A 22757-nucleotide genomic window follows, 5' to 3' on the forward strand; every position below is an offset into this window, starting at 1 on the left:
TAGGGACAGGTTAGTTAATGGATACAAATTATAGCTATACAGGAAAAATAAGTTTTAGTGGTCTACAGTAGTGCTGGTCATCTATAATTAGCAATATAATTTACTGTATGTTTTCAAATGACTAGAAGAGAGGAACTCAAATCTTCAGAATTCTTTAACTCTTCAGAGAATATACTGTCTTAACTGTCCAGTGTTATTCAACCCATGTCCTCCCCTGCTGTCTGCTTACACAGGATGATGGCCACTAAATGCTGACAATTCATCAAGGGTAGGAAGCCCAAAATCCAATAGGGACACTATGATTTTCAGATAATTGATATACTTAGTTCCAGTTTCCCCATTTTTCCACAATCCTTCTTAGTCCCAGCTATTTTGTCTCTATATTCCAATCTTTCTCTCCTAAATGTTTTTCCTCCTGCTGGGTCACTCTGGAAATATTGTAATAGGTGTTATAACAGCTTTTTTCCATGATATTTCACCAAAACAAAAAGACATATAGTCACTGAAAACAACACACGGTCAATTACTAGAATAGTGTCGGCTGAACACTGTCCTGACTCATCCACCCTTACTTTATTCATAAAGTCAAAATTATTGAATTTGAAACAAGAGCAAAAGTGGGGGATTGTTATTTAAGGACACTCTTAGGTTCTGAGAACCCGTGTTACAAGGCCAGCATCACAGTTGTGCAGCATAAAAAAACAAACAAACAAACAAAAACACAGATTCTGAAGTATGCGGTATCCAAAAGCTACCCCTCTTGCTACCCAGTTCTGCTGTATCCTGGTTGCCTAAAGCATGGTGGAAGGTGCCTTAGACTTCATGTCTCCTTCCCTCACCCACAGCCTCCAAACAAAATCTGTTCTGGGTCCCTCTCCCTAAAGATATTGTTCTCTGCTACTTAATCTGAAAAATGCTAAAGCATTTTCATGTACAGGGTATGCACAAGTTAATACATTCCCCATTCCATGAAACATACATGCGTAGTTTTCTAAAATCTATGCCTTAACTCAAAAGCATGACTTTAAAGGTGAGAATTTCAAATAGGGCAGGGGAGCCTTCAATCACATCATGTTTTCAAGACAACTGCTTCTTCCACCCCCACTAGCCATAAGTTCCAAATTATTCAAACACAAATAAACACTGGGAAATGCTTGTTTACCAAACCTGTTCACCAAAGCAAGTCACTACAGGTCTGTTGGGTATCATTTTTCCTCCAGGAATTTTTCTGTTAAAGTCAAGGTGAACAAATTTAATGTAAACCGTTGAGCATGTGCTGGGCACCATCTTTGTGCTGGCCTGTCTCCATGCTCGGAGTACAGAAATGGATGAGGGACAACCCTGGCCCTCAGACATCAAGGTTTCGAACTTATCACTCATCCAATTCACCTAATAAGCCTGTAAGTCTTCTTAAAGTAAGCATATTGTTTGGATTCTTTATTGAAAATTTTAAAACATACTCCATCACCACCATCAGTTTTCTTTAAACTCCCTTAATCCAATGATGTTAATAAACTCACCCACATTTTGAGTGATAAACTTAACTCCAAGGAATCACATGTAGGAAAACTTAATCCCCAAAAGACAGAGTGTGGCAAAGGCACAGCTGATGATGTGCACAGGTTTATAACATCTCTGCCCTGAGCAGCCCCCAAAAACCAGATTGCCACAGTAGATATGTAGAAATTGCTTGTCAACTGTTATAGGGTGTTGTTTTGATCCTGCTAACTTTCACTTCTTCTTAATAGTATCGAAAATTCCTGTAGTTCAGTCTCCACTGCCTGGAGACCAAGAACAGTGGTCCCATAGTGCCGCATAGACACTTTACACTCTTAGTTACCTGTATCAGGTCTTTGAAGATTCTTCATAAATGTCTGTGTAGTCCCACAGTCCTCTTTCTGCGGCATTATTTTTTCCCTTCTCCTTTACCCTTTACCTAACTCTGCCTTTCTTCCTCACAACCAGAAGTCATCCCACCATCCTATTTGGACCTCAGGACTGCTTTCCACTTACCCTACAAGGAGTCTCTCCAGCCAGGCCTGATACTGAAGAACATCTCCCCAGGGTTCTATCACAACTTGACACAATTCTCAAGCCAGTCAGAGGATCTGGAAGCAGTTTTGCTACATAGTTGTTCCCCTTTTCCCCTCCAAATGTTCACTGTTTCAGACCTTGATGACTACCATTTACCATTTATATTAACATATATTATTGGCAACCTACAACTTTTTTAGAAAAGTAAAGAAAATCTGATAGAATGCAATGTCCTAGACACAAAACAATAGAAATACAAAGAGACATTTTTATATTATTGGGATAACAAAGGCTGAGATGGAGACGACTTTGTTAGAGCAGAGCAGGAGCACTCAAAGAAAAGTGTTTACTGAGTTCCAAGTGAACAGCCACTGCAGGCCACTGGCTGGCATGAGTTGTTTACGTTAGTCATTCCCAGTCTGTCATTCTGTTTTAGCTTGGTCATGTGGAGAAACCTGAAGGTGTAAATAAATAGGACAATAACAAACCATCTCAACAAATCATTCCAAAATAATTCTAGAAGATACTATGCCATTAGCATGTCATCTGCACCTTACATAATACAGCAATTTCTGTCTCCATGTATAGACGAAGTATTTGAAAAAAATATCATAGTATTGTCAATTATTCCTATTGTCAATGTCACAGTACATTTCAAGCAAAAAAGGAACCAGGCAAAAATATCAAACTTTTCAAGCTACAGCAATGTCATTAGCTTAACATTCTCAAAAATGTTTGGGAAAAATTATTAAATAACTCATTTTATTATCCAAAAACAATTATTAAGTTTCTAGCTGCACTAAGCATTGGGCTTATGTTTTCATAAGAAATTGTGTGCCTTCGAGGAACTTAAAATCTCCAGGTAACACATTACATAGACAGAACTCTCCAAGAGAGAGACACTGGTCCACTGCTAAAATATTTAGTTAGGTTAAAGTAGATCAATTCTAAAAATATTGTAGAGATGGAACTACGAATCAGAAACAATAACCTTGGAAGAATTTTCTTTGAGAACTGGAAAGCAGAAAAAAGCAGCAGAACTAGGTCCTTCTTGCGCTTTCTGTGGTGATTGGGGAGAGGGTAAGAGAGGGATGTGAGCACTTTCCTAATCCAGAGACAAAGGTTTCACTGAGGAAGTGGGATTTCAAAAGTTGTGGAAAATGGTGTAGGTAAGGCATTTGACTAGGCTGGAAAGAGAAAGATGTTTCAGATGCATTCATTAAAAATTCATGCACTTACTCATTCAAAACCACTGGATGCATTGAGAGACAGAGAGGTGAACCAGAATAATGACTTGGGGGTACACAAAAGGAAACCCAGTCTCCAGTCTTCCTACCTACACACTATTAAATCACTCCTCTAACCTATATTCATTCATTGAACAAATTTCATTTGAGTTCCTACTCTGTGCTAGGCATTTGCTAAGTATTATGGAAGATGAAAAAATGAATAAGATAAAACCTGTTCTCAGGGAGCTTACTAGAAGCAATAATAAAAATAAGTTATTACAATAATATACAGTAGACAGAGCTAAATGCCTTAAGGAGATAAAATGAAGTATTATTGAAGTTCGAAGTGGTCCCATCCTAAGCCAACTCAAATCTCATCTTTGCTGGGAATTATGGCCATGTCCTTTGAATTTATTATGCTCTTTGTTCATCTGCCTCTTATCTTTTACTGCCTTTCTTAATGGGTAGGGGAGTTCACTATGTATGTCTTATCTTCCCAAACAGCTTATCATACTTCTCAGTAATTCATCATCACTGCCAAAATATTCACCACAGTGTAGTGTACAAAGCAAGTTCTCCACCAATATTTGTTGGAAGGGATAGAGTTGCTTAAACTTATAGTAGTCTCTGTTGCAAGTTTTATTTTTCCCCTATCCTCTACTAGATTATGACTTCCCTGAGAGAAGGAACTGTGTCTTATCGGTCTTTGTAACCCCCCAAGGCCTAGACAGAGTCTGGTACATAGTAGGTATTCAGTAAATGTTTGCTGAGTGAATAAATGTTTAATGAGAAATTTTCTAAAAGTATCATGATGACAACTTACACAGGTATATGGATTTACAGTTTTTAAATTGCTCTAATACACATGGTATCCTTTCATCCTCTCAATACAACCATGGAGTTGCCACTGAGATGACCATTGCATAAATAATGGAACATGCTCATAGAAGGTTAGTCGCCAAGCTGCTAAGAGACAGAGCTGGGACTTGCCAGGTGTGTCAGGCTACACATCAAGTGCTCCTTCTACTCTACCACAGAAATCATTGACTATCACATGGAGTGACTTGGTTTGGCCTTTGGCTCCAAGACATAGTTTGGTATCATGACACAATAACTTTCAAGTGACATGTGAAGTCCCTTTCTTCTTCAATATCATATCATGGCAAGATGGTAATCTCACACTACCGATCCAAGCCCAGTTGATCTTGGTTTAGATAACAGACTGAAATGAATGAGATACCCCTGCGAGAGAAAATCAGATTTATTCAAGTAACTGATATTATGAAAGAAAATCTTAGGTAAAATCTTAGGAAAGTCTGAGGTATACACCAAGTTTCTATGTGATCTGGGCAGTACAAGTAGGCAGTCTAGATCCAGAAAAGAATCCATGTCAAAATTGGCTGTGGTGGAAACTTGGAAAGGTCAACAAATTATCTGACATAGACTTTTAAGACATCCATCCTATTAGACTCTCCGGGCCTTTAAAAACCACCAGTGATCCCCAAATTCAGCTGACATAATAAACTCTGGGGTTTTCACCCAAACCCAAAACTGCCATTTCTAACGCTTCTAACTCAATACTAGCCATCAATAGACATGAGCTGTTTTTTAATGCGTTCCTTGTACTCGCCTTGTCTCCTGTCAGCAGCCAGAAGTTGGGCTTTTTTTTTTTTTTTATATCAAGAATAAGATTCAAAGAGCCTGCCCTGCAGCAATCCCATACTGCACTTCTTTGTCAGAATCCTAATGACGAATTCTAAATACATAAGAGACCATCTCCAGCTGTAAAAGTGAAGAGCTTCCAGGGGCCCGTCGAGTTCCCTGACCCCAGACCTATTTCTACATTTTGATCTTGGGGACCGTGTCTCATGACTTTCAGAACCCTCAAGTTATCCCCGGGGTTCCAGAGCACTAGCTTAACCAGTCATAGAAAGACTTAAAACAGGGCAGCCAGGATCAAAGTGGCCAACAAACTAGTGCATTAGCCACCGGACCAGCCCCCGAGAGAACCGCATTAAGCTGCATTGTGCAAGTGGTTAAATTCTTCTCATGAAAATCCTCAGCACTCAAGGCTTTTAGCTGCACACATCCAAATAAGCATCTTAACAACTGCCCACATTTCGATATAAAATAGAAAAATGGCAGTTTAATGTTTTGATTGAAGCACAGAAAAAACAACACAGTATGATTTTTTTTATTATTATTATTTAAAGCTGCCTAAACCCCAATGTTCAGTGGTACTTGTTCTACATTTTCCTTGGGATGATATTAAGAGGACTTTCCTCTATTCAAACAGGGAGTATGGGTAAGAGAATGCTTATAGAAAAAAAGGAAAAGAAAAGAAAAAACCCTGAAGAGTCTGGATTCAGAATAACACAGCACAGAGAGGTTTTGTCAATGAACCGACACTTCATTTTTCCTTCCATTGTCTGGCTACCCAAAGAGCAGGAGACTAGCAACTGGGATGATCACATGAAGGCGGGAAAAACACAACTGTCAGGTTCCAAGGACAAAGCCTACTCTTAACAATACCATTCCTTAAATCCAGACATTAGAGCTGAAGGAATGAGAAAAAAGCAACTCACTCATGGATAGCTTACTGAGGATACTGCAGAAGATTATGCTAATCTTCACTTCATTGTCCTCTGCAAAATGTTTTCATATCGAGCCTTTTATCTGGGGAAGAAGAGATGCCCAACCTCTCAACTCAGTAACAGCCAGCACTTTCTGTGTGGTTTCTGCGTAATTAACACCAGCACTAGCCCTTTTCATTTGTGCTACTCAAGCTTAGGGCCTTTTGAGGGTGTCCACGGGGGAGCGGCCCTCACCCTTTGGCTGTGGCTCGGGAGCCACAGCTTATGCTTAGATCTGCGTGCCATCTGTTAAGGAGCAAAACTTGAGCTAACTTTTCCTTGACTGCCAGAGAATGCAAGAGACCAAATCCACCAGCACGAGATGAGCAAATTACTACTTAAAAAAAAAAAATATCTAACCTAGGAATTCAGGCCAACTGCCCCATTTTCCATATCAGATTTTTGTCTCATTATAACTAGTTTTCATTTAGGACTTAAAAGGCATGAAAGCACTAGCTTAGGTGGTAACTTGAATGGACCAAAGGTACACTTTTTTTTTTTTTCTAAAGGATTGAACCAGCCCCAGCACCCGCCTCATTTTATTTCAGAATTATGAGCCACATACAAGCTCCTGGTTGCCCAGAGGCTATAGGGGGCCCCGAGGGGAACAAAAGATTTAAGGATGAATTTTCCTCTCTAATCAATTTCCCTGGCTTTTGTTGGCTCAGGTCAAACTTATATGAATATCATAAAAGCCAATCTTTGTCATGATGAGGAAAGTCATGTGAAAGTGTGAAAGAGAGGCAGTAGCCCATAACGTTTTTGTTTGTTGTAATTGTTGGTGTGAGAATTTAGTCCTTAGGAGTATTCCAACAACATTTCAAAGGAAAGGTTAATTGTATATAAAAACACATTTTCCTTCAGATGGGGTCCACTGGTCTAGAAGTGAAGAATTATTGCCCCATTTTTCACCTGTTCTCTGAAAAACTTTAATTACATTTAATAGACAATTCAATTCTACCCAAAACCTGGTTTTTAATCCACTTCAAACTAACTCTATGATATTGGGTGGGGGAGGGAGTCAGATAAGCTCAGGTCCTTCATTGATAAAACAAGATCACACAAGAGCATAGGCTCCCAAACTGAGGCCACAAAAATCTCCAGGAATCTCCCCCTAATAGATTACTATTCCTGAGTTATTTACATTGTTTTTTTTTTTAACATAATGGCAATCAAACTCATGGGTAAAATCTTTCAAATCTTTCAAAGTATGGATACCATAGAGATAAAATAACAAAAAGAAGTCTTGACTGATGAAAATCTGGGAACCACAAAATCAGAGGCTCTTTAAGATCTCTTGCAGTTTTGTAATTCTCTATGTTCAGTGTCCTGGCCTGGACAAGGTGGTGTTCCTGGAAGGAAGTACATGATTTGGTACTCCCTAGGTGGTTAGTATGTACTGTTTTAATGCTGTATTCTCAATGAATTTTTGTGAATTAACTCAAGCAAATGAGTTAGCAGGGTTCCAATTAATTGGGAAAGGAGTAGTATGAACTAACACTGTTTGCCTCCAAAACATACTACCGGCTCTGAAGAGCTTAAAAAGGACTGACTTACTTTCTCTAAGTGAGTCCTGCTCAACTACATAAGCCTGCTTTAGGACAGCAACTATGCACCTTGTGGGGCGTTGGGTGGATAAGCGTGTCCCTTACTGCAGCAATTGCACTAAGTCGACATCAGAGACTTGCTCTTTGTCTATTCCAACAGTCTCTGATATGGGACATGCACTGGTTATGCCAAATGTTTTTTAAAATGGGCCTTTCCTGCTTTTTGTTTATTTATTATCATCTGTAACAAACAGGGGACCACTGTACAATGCCAATGTGAATTCCTATTAAAAGATTTTGGAGGAAAAGTAGGTGAAAAAAGAAAAAGGGAAAGGCTATGAGAAATATACTGAATTCTCTTCCTTTAAATACTGATGATTTGGGTAGACTGTATTTTGAATTTCAGAAATTTACAAATTTAATGTACAATTATAATATGTCTTATAATTACAGTATAAACAAGACTATTGTAATTTTTTTTTAAAAAAAGCTCTCAACCTTAGTTAAATCCCAAGGAAGATTTCCTCTTGAGGTTTTGGTGGAAGATAAGATGATGACAAAGAACAAAATAGAAGTATTTTAATGTATTGTTTATTCTCTTTATGGGAAAACTGTTATCATCATATATATCACACACAGGAGGGTACTTCAAAAAGTTCATGGAAAAATAGAATTAAAAGATAATATGAATCTTTCCATGAACTTTTTGAAGTACCCTCGTATATGTCAGACTTTCTACAGTATCTAACCTTATGACTTGCTGGTGCTCTGAAGGATTAAAAAGGCATTGTCTGATCATCTAAATTTACTACAGTGAAGATAACTCTTTACAGTATAAGACAGAGTATCCACTAAAGTTACGATAACCTTTAACAGATAAAGCATCTAAATTCAGGGGGCCACCTGCTTCATCCTTCAACCACACAATTTGGTGGAATTAAACTATTCCAGAGCAGTTCAATACTGGAAAAACCGCACAGCTGTGAAAGCACCATTTACTGACTACCGAGAGTTTTACTTAGTATAAGCTGTTTAGACCACATGAAATCTGCAATAAACTGTTAGATCTTTACAAATTTCATGAAATCTTTTTCGGATATCCCCAAAATCCTGAACTGCTTGAATCTATTGTATCCCAGCACTGGGGACTGACCCATAATCTCTTTCCCAGCCAGGATACCAAATCTGTACCCAACCTTGTCACTGATTCCGGCAGCTGCTTAAATTCACCAGAGGGGATGGCAGCAATCCTACTTCTAAAAGAACACCACAAGGGCTTATGTCCAAGACGCCTTGAAGAGAGCCTGAAAGGAAGGTCAAAGGTGAAGAAAAGATAAAGTGCCAAACAAGGAGATCAGTAACATCGGGTCTTCTTGATAAAATCCTAATGTTTGATTCGTCAGGGTGCAAGCAACATAATTTCATTTCAAAAAAGCCTCAGATTTGTTGGTATTTGTGTGTGCTTGTATGTCTGTGGATTTGTGTCTGTGGATTCATGTGTGTGTGTGTGTGTGTGTGTGTGTGCAATGTGGGTTTGGTTTTGTTTTTAGGTCGGATCACTGTGCATCTAAAAGCCTTATTCAGTTGTCCTTGTCCCAAGTACTTTGTCTTACACAGACTGCATTACTCTTGTAAACAGAGGCCGCATCAAAGTGAGAGCAGAGCGAGTGACATCAGTGGATTAAGGACTTCTGCATGATAAAGTAGCTACCTAGGGGGGGATAAACTTAATATGTGAAAGAATGTTATTGAGAGGAATAACGTACCAAAACTCTGTCTTTCTTTTCGTAATGTCCTAATCTAATGCCTGACACTGGGGCCTTAGGCCAGGGTTAGTGTTAATCAATGAAATACCCATCTGTGTTCCCTGCCCTTATCGCTATTTAAAACTAGCCTAAACTCAATTATTGTCCCTTAGAGACCAAGACGGGATATTAAGTTGACTGAAAGGAATTGTGTCCCACAAAGAAATCCCAGTGTTAAAATGCAGAGGTGTCAACATTGCTAACTAAATTTCAGCTAAACAGAGATTAGATGCTAATTCTTAGAACATGAAAAAGTTGCAGAGATGACATCTGGCTGAAAAATCCTTATTTGAAAGCAGCTAAATTCTGGTAAACAGAGGAATCAATCCAGAGCACATTATGCTCTTTAGAATAAAATAGATTGTTTATGTCTCCTGTATAATTTATAACACAATAAATATACAAGGGTAATATTAAGTTCAAACTAGGATTCAGATCTTAGGCCAAATAAGAGATCAACATTCTCAAATTCATAATAATTGCTAGAATTATGATGACTACTAGAAAGATATATAATTTATCCCTTGAATAACTAAAAGGTATTATCTCAAAGTGCCTTATTCATAATTAAATTAAAAGATATTTTCAAAATGGGCAAGAGGAAAGGGGGAAAGGGCAAGAGAGACATATTCTTATTGCTCAGGAATGCTCGTAATAGCCTTATTAACACTTGGGTATAAAATGGCAGCTTTTCCCATTTATATCCTTTCCTACTTTGCTTTGTGCCTAAGTTTAATGGCAGATTGCTTTTAGAATAGAGCAAGTTCTCTAAAACCAGATTCCATGGAATGGTCACATAATATGCATCAAACATCCTCTGAGAAGTTTCGAAATGAACAGAAAAACAGTTCTTTGAATGTGTAAGAAAGTCTAAAACTGCACAAATATGCTTTTATTATGCTTTTTAAGCCTACATATACGTTGAAATGCAAGTGGATTTATATGATATCATTTCGTAAGTTAATAACAAAGTTATAATTAAGAAGCTTATCTGCTAACTACTAATGCAAAAAATCCTCATTCCTTGTTGGAATACTAGCCCTACTGGATACTGATTTAACACCAATTACTAATATCAATTAAAACGGGCATGATTATGGAACAAGAATAGATTGGAAAGTCAATGGAACAGAATAGGTGGCCGAGAAATAAACCGTATGAATATGTGATACATGGTGAAGGAGAAAGCAGAAGTCAGTTGAGGAGTTGAATACCGACTCAGTAAATAGTGCTATTATCTATTAGGAAAAAAAAAATTTAGTCATTATTTTACACCATAACATAAATTCCTGGTGAATAATAAGAATTCAGTTGTTTTTAAAAATTAACCTATCAAGAACTAGAAGAAAATAGTATAAAGTATTAAAGTTAAGAGAGAGAACAGGCTACACGCGAAAGAAATCACAACGTAAAAACTTCGATTTAACTACATATAACTGACTAATTTAACTACATGTAAATTATTTGAAAGAATTAAAATTGAAAGGTAAACAGCAAAAGTATTATGTAAAAAGGGCTAATATCTCACTCATCAATGTGGAAGAACTATAACTTTCCATAGAACCTAAGACAGTGCAAACATTTTTCAACTCTCTAATCATAACCAGTTTGACAGGCTCCACAAGATGTCTCTAGGGTGTTTCTAAGTTGAGGGTGTAGACAAGGAAGTGGTCAAGTAAGGAGAGCAAACTTCTTGGGCAGAGCCAAGAGAATTTGTATATTGGCACAAATTACTTTCACCCCAAACTCACCAATCTTGTACAACATAGGGACCACAAGGTACTGATAATGATAATGCAAACTTTGATGATATAAAGTCAACATGACATGGCCATATTTGCAAATTTCCAAATAACCGTCTTCAGTAACTGACATTGCTATAGATGGCAAAACAAAACAGATAAACTGTCAAACTCAGCAGCCTATATTAAGTAACGAAAGAGTTCTTGCTATCTACCTCTATTATTTTCAGACACTTATGGTATGTAATTATAAGAGATCATTTCATATAGAAAATTTGGTTTCTAAAATATCGATAATATTTACTGAATATTCTTTGCATATAAAAGCTGATATTGCCACTTCAGTCTTCTTTTAGCATTTTTCTTCTATGAGGAATGATTCCCATCTCATCACTACAATAATAATACTTTATATTAGTTAGAAATTTTATATTTTTTTCAAAAAAGTGACTTACATTCTCTAAACTGGAAGTCATATTCACATGATTCAAGTAGTTTTATTGAGGTTTTGGCAACCTGGGAAGTAGAATTCAGAGTTGCAAAATACAAATTGTTTGGTTTCATGCAGTTTCAATTAAGCAACATGAAGCCAAGATGAGAGGATCTTAAAGAAGAAAAATTATGAAAAGGGAACCATCCTATATTGTTGGTGGGAATGTAATTGGTACAGCCACTGTGGAAAACAGTATGGAGGTTCCTCAGAGAACTAAAAATAGATCTAGCAATCCCACTACTGGGTATACACCCAAAAGAAATGAAATCAATATATCAAAAAGACACCTGTACTCCCATGTTCATCACAGTCCTATTCACAATAGCCAACAGATGGATGAATGGATAAAAAACTGTGGTATATATACACAATGGAAAACTATTCAGCTATAAAAAGAAATGATATGCTATCATTTGCAGCAGCATGGATGGAACTGGAAATCATCGTGTTGAGTGAAGTGAGTCATGCACAGAAAGAAAAATTATCACATGGTCTCACTCATATATGTGGAATCTAAAACAAAACCAAAGAAAACAAAAAAAAAGTGGCTCTCATAGAAGTAGAGAGTAGAATAATGGTTAACAGAGGCTAGGAGGGGAACTGGGGGAAAAGGGGTGGAGGAATGGATATAAAACTATGCTAATTTACCCTAAGTGAATCATTGCACAGTGTATACATGTATCGAAACAACAGAAACAATACACTATACCCCACACAAAAAAATAAAATTGAAAAAAAAGAAAAAATTATGAAATCTAAAATTAAGTTTTTGAAAAAATTTTATAGGCCATGGAAGATGAAAATTACATTGAAAAATTTAGTTATTCCTTGAGATTATAGCAGATCAAGGCCAAAAATATATATATTTTTACAAACTGCTCATTAAATTAACCATCCTAAAAACTAGCATACATTTATCATTTACAGGGTGCCAGGCACCGTGCAAGCACTCTATAATTCATATCTCATTTAATCCTCACAACAACCTGCAGCTAAGTAGTCTTATTCCTATAATATATAAGAGAAAATTGAGGCTCAGAGGGATTTAGATAACTTAGGTCAAACTAGCAAGTGGTGGATAGAGGATTCACACAAAGGCAATGCTTCATTAGAGTCTTCAGGACCCAAAACTTGCAGAGAATTATGTGTAATGAATTAATTCTCTCAGCATATTCAAACACTTTCTTTCAAATATTTACAAAAAGAAGCTTCTAATCTTTAATTCAGGGGTATGGGTAAAGAGTGATTTTGATGTTTGGCATTTAACAATTCACTTGTGTTTAAAAAAATAAGTCATATTGGGTAATGATAGGACAAAACAAAACATCATTTCAATCATTATTTCCCCACACCTAACAAAGAAATATCAGGGACAGTGTATAAATCACTCTTAAATTAAGAATTTTGTATAGATACTCTTGAAAACTCAGAGAATCTTTCATTTCAACTTTTACTTAGTATTCTTTCTAGTCAAGGCCAAAACACATCTAATTGAGTATCAGTGCCTTGGGCAGATACAAAGTAATTTTTAAAAAGCCTTGACTTTGCATGATCACATAGACAGTATGTCTCAGACAATGGCTCCCTAAGTTGGATGTTAAATAGTTCACATATCTGTTTTCAACAGTTCAAAAACATTTATCCTCAGCTATCCACTTTTAGCTTTGATTAATTATAACTAGCATCTCACACCTTAGTGCAGCAATCAGCAGCTGGCCAGTGGGGTAACTTTTTGCACTTTTTCAGAGGAAGATGAAGTAAGAAGAAAGAGTTAAAATGACACTTGGTAATTTTGCCTAACGGCTTGGCCCATAAAGTTTTAGAAAGTTCAGCCAAGTCTCCTCAACTCTCTGCTTCAGATAAAATTTCTCATTCATATCCATCCAACTGGTCAAGCATTCCAAAAGCCAAGAAGAGAAAAGTAAACAGGAAATACATTCCAACATGCTGATATTAATATACAAAATTATAACTTCAACCATCTTTCCATAATTCCACAGAATAGCACACAATAGTGTGCTCTTATTTACATATAACAAATAGGGAGATGGCCTTTATAAAACCCAGATCTTCAAGCACAGCTGACGTGAGGGCATAGTACCATGTGTCGGAGCCAGAGAAGGAAATGGTTCTGAAGTCAAGAGCACCTGAAACAGCCTCTGAATGTCAGACTGAAAAAAAAAAAAAAAAGAAAAGAAAAAGATTGCTATCTTTCAGGGACTGAAGTGGGAGCTGAAGTGCTCTCCCTCAATTAGGCAAAGTGTGGTGCAGCTGATTAACCTGAGTGTTACCTTGGTAACCCAAGAATTACACTGTAAATGAAATATGTTCAATGATAGGTACCTTTAATCACACAAGAGCCACATGAGCATTTTAAGCAAGAGAGCCATAAATCTTGGGTTTCTAGCACTTTAATCATTCATGAAATAACAGTCTTTTTTGACAAGAGGCAAGCACGGCCACTAGTTATTAAACAAGTAGTAACAGAACATGTGTTTTACTGTAGCCATGAAAGATGCAAGGCTTCAACTCCAGGCTTGATAACTGTAAAACAGTGCCCATGAAATGGAGTTATTGTGATTTTGACTGACATATATAAAGCAGAGATTACTAAAATGTCTTTTGATTTTTCAGTAGATCCTAGTTTATTAAAAGGCTATGTTGCTGCAACAAATCAAAAAAAGTATTGCTTCCCTTCTTAAAAATCCTCCATACAAAGGAATCAGCATCACTGGTATTTGTTGCATTGACATTCTCTCTCTTTATATTACCCATCCCTCAAAGAGATTTCATAGAACAGATAAAATAAATCCTGCAGAGTAAGAGAGAGAGAGAGAGAGAGAGAGAGAGAGAGAGAGTGTTTATTGCTATTTTCCCCCATAACAGAACCAGTATCATATAAAATAACAATAATAGTAATAATTAGGTCCTGGACCCCATTCCTTTCTTGTACTTCTATTGAATTCCAAATGCCTCTCTTGGCCTTCCAGGGCACTGGGAGCACTAATAAACATTTGAAAACTAAATGAAGCTTTTCAAGTGCTCAAGACTGCCTCCAGGACATGCTTGTGACCACCATCTTGAACTTGAGTCTAAAGAGTAAAGGCCTAGGGCCATACTCAGAGCTTTAAAGACACATTTTAACATTGATGGTGAGCCTTTTAAATCCTGTGATCAGGTGTGGGGGAGGAGGTCAGCCATTCATTCCTCTGTGTGGCTGTGCCTTTGCCAAGGGACACTGCTTCCAAAGATCTCAGTGCCTTTAGTTCTGTTAGAAAGAGATGGACAGACAGACATACATACATATACCCCAATTCCCTTCTCTCTTTAGGACTTTCATCTTATTCATTTAACCCTTAATCATATATTACCCTAAGGCTGTGTTTCTCAAAGTGTATTCTAGAGAATACTCTGAGAAATATTTATAGGATACGTCCATCAAAAGTGTTCAGGGCCAAATGAAATACCAGGTTAAACAAAGTTTAACCTGTTTCTTTATTAAGGACTTTTTGGAGCCTTTTGTGCTAATATTAAGTGGCCTCCTGCCAAACACTCGGTGTACAGTGGAGAATAAAACAGCCATGGTCCCTGTCATCAGAGATGAACATTCCAGACAGCCCACTAGAATGTGTAAGCTAAAGTGTCATCTTGCATTTTATCTGGCACTTTGTTTTCCAAGGCTCTTTGATATCCTTTGCATAATAGACCTGGGATGTAGTGGGTACTAAAATCTCCAATTATACTCATGAATTAAATTTTGTTTTTTATGTTGATTAATGCTATCACCTTCTCAGTTGTTCAGTCTTGAAAACTGACAGTCCTCTTCTATTCCTCCTCTCACCCTTGAAGCCAGTTGTTAGCAAATCCTCACAATCTTTGTGTCACTTCCAGACTTAAGCCCCAGTCCTGGTTTACACTCTTAATTCTTCTCACTTAAACCAATATCACCTGTCAACCAGTCCCTCTATCGCAAGAACCTCATCTCCCCCAAACACACACACGCGCGCATGCGCGCGCGTGCACACACGTCTGCTTTCTTACACAGCAATCCAAGATATCCCAGAGTTTTCTTAGCTTCTCACTGCTCCCAGAGTTTTCTTAGCTTCTCACTTTGGTATGCAAAGACCTCCATGATTTGAATCCAAAAATGAGTGTTTCCAATCTTATCTCACACAGTCCTGTCTTCCCTTCCCCTGGCTTTTACCCACTAAGTTTCAGCAACACCTATCTATTTAAGAACTGCAAACTTTCTGCAAAAAGATTTTGTCCCATATATGCCAAATGAAATACCATCCATTTTTCCACTTTAAATCCTGCAACTTCCATGAAGTCTCTCCTGATCCACATAATCAGAATTGCCCCCTATTCCTGTGCTCCTGTGGCTCTTTATTCAGACTTGCAGCATAACGCTCATCACAGTCTACCCCATATTCAAAGCTTTTTATTTATTTGTCAGTCTCATTTCCTACCTTTTGAGATGCTAAGAACCAGAGACTGTATCGTTTTATAATCACTACAGCACATCCTGTACCAGGCACATAGTAGGCATTCATTTCACATTTGTCGAATGAACTTGAAACAAATTAGACTAGAAAGACATTGGTTCAAATGGGATCCATAACAGGGTTGTAAGCAGTCATCATTAGAATGAACACAGCTTCTACAAGGCTGACCTGAGATGCCCAACCAGACAAATACAGACAAATTCAAGTGCTATAGAGGGAATAGTAAGACATTTCAGGTGCACTTAAAAAAATAACACTGCTCTTTAAAGAGTTAATGTGCCAATTTCAGCTGGAATAGATGTCTTTAGTGTCCAGGTATTCCTCAGAAAACACTGGGGAAAGGAATAAAAGTAACACATTGATGGCCAATTGAAACATAATCAGTTGTGAATCACTTACACTTGCAGTGATGTATTGCATATAGGGCATTGTTTCTCCCTGTTTTAATCACCTATGAGTTTAGGTAGTCCACATGGTTATTCTCTTAAGAAAGCTTCTACACATACATTGAGGCAGAGATGCCTAATTTCCCCCAATAGCCACTCTCCCCTTCTTTTCATTAATAAAAATCCCCTCTGCTAGGGAATTTCAGCTAGGGATATAACTGCCGAGCTAGGGACTATATTTTCCAGCATTCCGTTAAAGTACGTGTGACCTTGAAGTTAATTCTGGTCAACAAGATTTAAGCAGAAGTGATTTGTGCAACTTCCAGGTCATGCCCTCAAAGGAAACTTCTTACCCTCCATGTCTTCTTTCCCACTGCGTGTGGAATGAGAGCCTGGGATGACCGTGGTGAGCCTGCTGCGCAGTTGAAGTCAATGCTCTAGAGGACAGCGGCAGAGCATGACAGAAAGAATCCAGGTGTTAGGACTACCTCATGGAACGAAGCTATCCTACTTGCCTGCAACAGCTGTCAGCGCAAACATTCACATAGAAGAGGAGTAATTTTACTATTTTGTTTAAACATTGAATATTTCAGTCTATGATAAAGCAGCCTAACCAATATCTGACCTAACAAATGTCCTTACATATTTCCATGGAACCTCAAAATCTCTGTCCCCAAAAGTAACAACTGTTACCTGGAACAGTACAGCATGAACACCCTGGTATGGGTCTGTTCACCAGATTAGTCCATTATCCCCAAAAGAGAAAAGAGAGACCAAGAGAAAGGAGCATAGCACAGGCATAAATTTGGTGCTAGAGAGGGAAAGAGAAAAGCCAGAAGAATGGGACACTCAGGTAGGGTGCTCTTGTACAGCACTGTTCTCTGGAACAAAGCCATGGAAGAAAAAGCAGCAGCAAGGACAGAAAAGTGGGAGGCAGAATGGCCTAGACCAGGTTTCATGAAGCAGACGGCCATGCGGGTGTTCACTATGCTGAGAGCTCCTTGAGGGAAGTGACACTTCATCTTTTTTCTAAATCTTCCAGTGCATTACACGCAAACCATACATGTTTTTCAAATGTAATGAATAAATGAATAATCAACTGACAGTAGCTAATCAGTTTTCTGTTTCAATACCCGATTTCCTATTAATCTCTCATCATCATAATTATACCAATAAGTGCTTTTAGAAACTATTAGATGATTTTGAATTTGCTACACTCCCGGGAAGCAAAGAAATCCTCAAGTGTCTACCCGCCAGAGTGATATCAGGAAGCAACAGGGAGCAGTCAGAGAGGCAAGTAGCAGATGCCAAAATTAGGAGGCAGTTTACACTCTTGCAGCAGAAAACCTGTAGAAGGAGTGACGGATGGCAGCACAGGGAGGAACCTTTAACTAGGCTTTGCTCGGCATGGCATCAAGTAAGTAGCATCAACTGCACTCGGCGAAGTAAAAAAAAAGTGTCTGTATGCTGAGATGTCAGCTTGTAAAAGTGTCAGTCTCTAAAATAAATCAAGTAGCAAATGGAAAACATATAAATAACTATACTTGATGCCAGCAACACTAAGTAAGAAAAAAGAACCATTTTAAAGGAATTTTCCTTGTTAACCACACCGTAAATTGGGCTTAGCAAGCGGGTTTTCTAGATTAGCAAATGAAGTTTTTCAGTTTTATGTAAAGAAGATGGTGGTTGTAGGGTCTGGTGGAAAGGACACTGATGGCAAGAGGCCAGCACCAGGGCTTTTGCCTTCACTCTGTTATTATGACACGACTTGTGTCTCTCAAGAATTCTTATCTTCCCTTCAGTTTCCGGCTCATAAAATTCTTCCCTTCCCTTTGCTGCACCTCACCTGCTCACAGAGTTTAAGAACCTGATAATGATACCACAATCATAACCTCAAATTGGGGGAACAGGGCCAAACTGTTACCCAGAGAGTAAAGTGTGTGAATTCAGAAGCTGGGAGGGGTCCACTGCCCCACAAATACACCCGACCATCTGCTCTATGATGCTAACATGAGTCAAAACCTCACTCTCTACAGCATAAAATGCTAACGTCCCAAAAGGGACATTGCACAGGCCTGAGGTGGCAGCAAGATGCAGCAGATGAGACCATCATCTTCAGGATCAAGCGATCCAGGTTCAAATGTTAGTTTAACCCTTTACCAATAAGTTCCAGTCTCCTCATCTGTAAAATGGGGTGGAGGTGGGGATGAAATATCTACAGGTCAGCTGAGAGAAATAAATGGTAGAAACAGGTTATCTACGGCACAAGTAAGAGAATGTTTTTTCCAGGCATGGGTAGGGACAAAGCCTTAGCAATCAAAACAGAAATCCTGCTGTCTGCAGGTGGTGAGAGGAGACAAAATCTTATCTCTACTGGCAAATCACAAGGGCTTGGCTTCTCTCCTTAGCTGTGCCTCCCAATATCTGGAATCTCACTTCCAAAGGCTGGAGCTCTTTGGAGTCTTTCATAGTCAATGGAAAGCCTTAATCCACTCTTATTTATAAGTGAGTTTCTTTGGACCGGGCCTCAATTTTTGTTTTCATCTCTATCTAATGATTACTTTAGCTCTGAGGTACTTCCCCCGCAAAAAACACACATGGCTTAAAAGGGTGAGGATAGAGAACCAAGAATTGAAAATGTTTATCTCCCATCTCCACTTCCTCACTTCCTTCAAGGACTCACATTTGCTACAAGTTCTCTAAGTGCCTCCATTACATAAGACCCACTGAAATGTCCACTTTATAACATTAATTCATGAGGATATTTCCCCCTTGGGTGATTTAAATCCTTCATTTTTATCTGCATTTAAAAGAAGCATTTAGGATTAAATTAGTTATATGGCTATTTCTGAAAGACATACCTGTATTTCCATCCTCCTCCTTGTTTATATATATATATACGTACCTCTACAAAATTATCACCTCCAGTGATCTGATCTAATTCTGTCAAATCCTTCTGTTACAGAATTTTCCCTTCAGATCCCTTAATTACGACTTCATTCTCTTCCTTGGGCATTCTACTAACCTACTAATCCAAACAATTATAATTAGGAGGTTTTCTAGGTTGGAGTAGTTGAGTTGGTTACTAGCCAACCTGCTGCATCTAAAGTAATTACTTAATAATAAATAATTTGGCTGGCTCACGCCAACAGTTTCCTCTGTAACATTCCTAATATTCTAGTAGATTAATGTCTTCTTTCCTACACATATAGATTTTCTGTCATGTAAATGTTCTTCCACTAGTACTGCCTCTATCTTGCTATCACTCAGCAATTCTCTATAGGTAACAAGAGTCCAATGTATTATGCATGTTCTATTGCTCTAATAAATAAAAGGATTAGCTTGTTTACAGCTGCCAGTGCGGTCTGTTAATCTGGCATTTCATCTGGCTGTGTTTGACTGCAGAGACTAAAAATGAAGCCTGCCTTCATTTTTCATTTTTTCAGAAACATAAAATGAACAAGCTAATTTCTCAGCTATCCAACTATGATACTGAAATGAAAAATATGCATGTATATCTTTACTTTTTCTCCCAGTCCCTTTCAACATCAGTGCTGGGTTTTTTCATGGCTGAAGAGTATCTTAGTTAGTTACATGATTATTTATCTTTGTGACTCACAACTTATAGACAAATCCTTTACTTAGAAAGAAATGGAATAAAATTTATAGTCCCTAAATTAAAATTTCAGAAACAAAGACTTGATCATAATATTCACAATTTTAATAACTTACTGGAAGGCAAGAACTCCTCCTCTTCCTCGGCCTTCTAGAAAGCAGACACTGCTTAAGCTATCTTCAAAATATGCTTCATGCAACTTGGTGATATTATGATACCCGTCCCTAAAACCTCCAGAAGACTTCCTGTTGCAGTCTGATTCAAACATAACTTTATTCTGATCTATTTGAATTTATCACACATGTCATCCTTCCTTTACTTTTTTTCTTCATCTGCTCTTTTCTTTCTCCTTTGCAAAAAATTTTCATGGACTTGCTTATGTCGCTACATCAATAACCACCTTCTTTCTTTCATGTAATGCCTTCTTAACACTTCTCCCATAAGATCTTTCCTAACCTACTAGAGTACACCCAAAACATGACAAGAGAACAAGCTGCCACCTGCAGCAAATATGAATGACCTTTCAAGTCCCTTTCAATCAAGGATCTATGATTTCTTTATTCCATTTACATGCCTCTACCATGAGCTGGGGCTGTAGTCAGTGGGAACAGAAAATAAGAAATGAAACAAATTTCTTAAAATTAAATTCACCAATAGAAAACTAAGGATACCCCAGATGACACAGAGAATTATTATCTCATTGCCTTCACATCTCACGCACCTATAGTGTTTTCTGAAAGGCAGGGCCACCAACAAAGGCCAGCATTTATACTCCTTTGAACTGTTTTGCATTTGGCATAAATCTTGCACAGCTCAGTTTCCTGAAATATTTAAAGGAAAAAGTAGAAAATAAATCTTACGTCTTTTCTACAAACTATCTAACACTTTGATCATGGCAATGTGGGTTAGGGGAGAATCAAGAGAAGCATAAGAAGTGATCAGTTACTCATATGTGTCTCAAGACAAAAGAGAAAATATTTATTGAATGCACATTTTGTGATGGACATAAAGCCAAGGGATTCACAGCCATTACTTCATTTATTCCCCAAACAACCCTGTGAGATGGATACTGTTTTATTCTCATGTTACAAATGGGGAAGCTGAGACTTGAAGTTAGGTGATTTGCTCCAGGCCAAACAATACAAGAAGTGAAAGCTGAATCTAAATCTAAGCCTATTCCTCCAGAACCCAAGCTCTTACCACTCTCTAAAACTGAAAGACTCCAAGGTTTGAACCTAATATCCAAAGGATTTACTATGATTCTATTGTAGTTGTCAGGCAATATTAATCACATTAACACGCCCCCAACCTTTCAGCTTAGACTGGAACCCAGTGGATATTCTATAAATTAGAGAGTAATGATGATGCCTTTCTCCCAGAATTGCCAAAGCAGGTCCAGCATAAACCCAGCTGCCAGGAATATTACAGCATCAAATAAATACCACACCAAACAGGATCCTCATGTTTTGCCAACCAGGTGGCACTGTACATATGGCATCCCTGCTCCCTAGCAGGAGAAACATAGGGGGAAACAACCTGAATGATGAAAACAGCAGGCATTTAAATACTTCCACTCAGACAGCAGGTAGCTTGTTACCTGAAATGCCCGGGATCCATCATTTGGCAATGAGAGCATGAATACCAGATGCTGACTTTGAGAACACAGCAGGAACATGCCACTGTGTACAGTTTCATAGTGGAGGGGGATATTTCCTGTTTCATTTCTGGGATATCTGTAGTACCCCATATCCCTCCCCCTTCCCATCTTATATTCCCCATATAACGATGAGCTCAGAACTTATCTCAAGAAATCAGAACAGTTCTAGATCTCTCTCTCCCACCACTTTGCAGAGTTGCAACCCAGTAGGGCCTAAGGGATTCTAGCAAGCAGCAGAAGCGTTTGATGTATTGATGTCATGTAGGGCTATTGGAAACCCCTGACTCAGCACACCAGCTCCCCATGGGACTGAAGGAGGGAATTGCTGTGTGTGACAATCTGCCTGTTAACTAAGAAATTCAATTAGCAAGGAACTTTACCTGGTGACTTAGGACTAAGTAACACCATAACTCAGTTATTTATTCTCTCTCTTTCTCCCCTCCTCATTCCTTTGTCCCATCCTCCTGCCCTCCTGCCAGCAGCAGTGGCCTAATCAATAAAGTTCTCCTACTTCTACAAGGAACCTTAACAGGATTATTAGAAGCCACTAGAACCCCAAACAGTACTGTCAGTTCAGTCTCCACTGTCAAAGGTTTTGTATCCCACTTGTGAAGGTTTTGCATAACCACTATTTGCATATTACTCACTTGAATAAAGATTAGTTGAGAACTACAGGTTCAGGTGATCTTATTTATACCAGTTACCAAAAGGCACCAAAGAGCAATAAATTGGCAGAGCAAAAAATGATGGCTTCTGCCAACCACCTGTAGTTTCTCTCACTGTAGAGATAAATGCAGATCAACCCTGATTTGTGATAGATGCTGAGAAATGTTGTTGGTTGTTTGTTGGAGGAAGGAGAACTTTTGCTTGTTTTTGTAAAAATGGGTTTATGTCTAATTGATTTGATTGTAAAGAGCAGAACCTCACTCAAACTTGCTGAAGCAGACATCAGGGAGGTGACAAGTCAATGTAAAGATACGCTGGAGCAACAACAAAGATTGTGACCTCACAGGAATCCAAGAACTGGAACAGGATTCAGTCATTCTGGTTCCTGAGGGCTCTGGGGAACAACGTGTCTCTCCATCTCTCTCAGGGTCTTCATGCTCCGTC

Source organism: Cynocephalus volans, chromosome 8 (assembly GCF_027409185.1).
Source record: "Cynocephalus volans isolate mCynVol1 chromosome 8, mCynVol1.pri, whole genome shotgun sequence".
NCBI classification, from domain to species: Eukaryota; Metazoa; Chordata; class Mammalia; order Dermoptera; family Cynocephalidae; genus Cynocephalus; species Cynocephalus volans.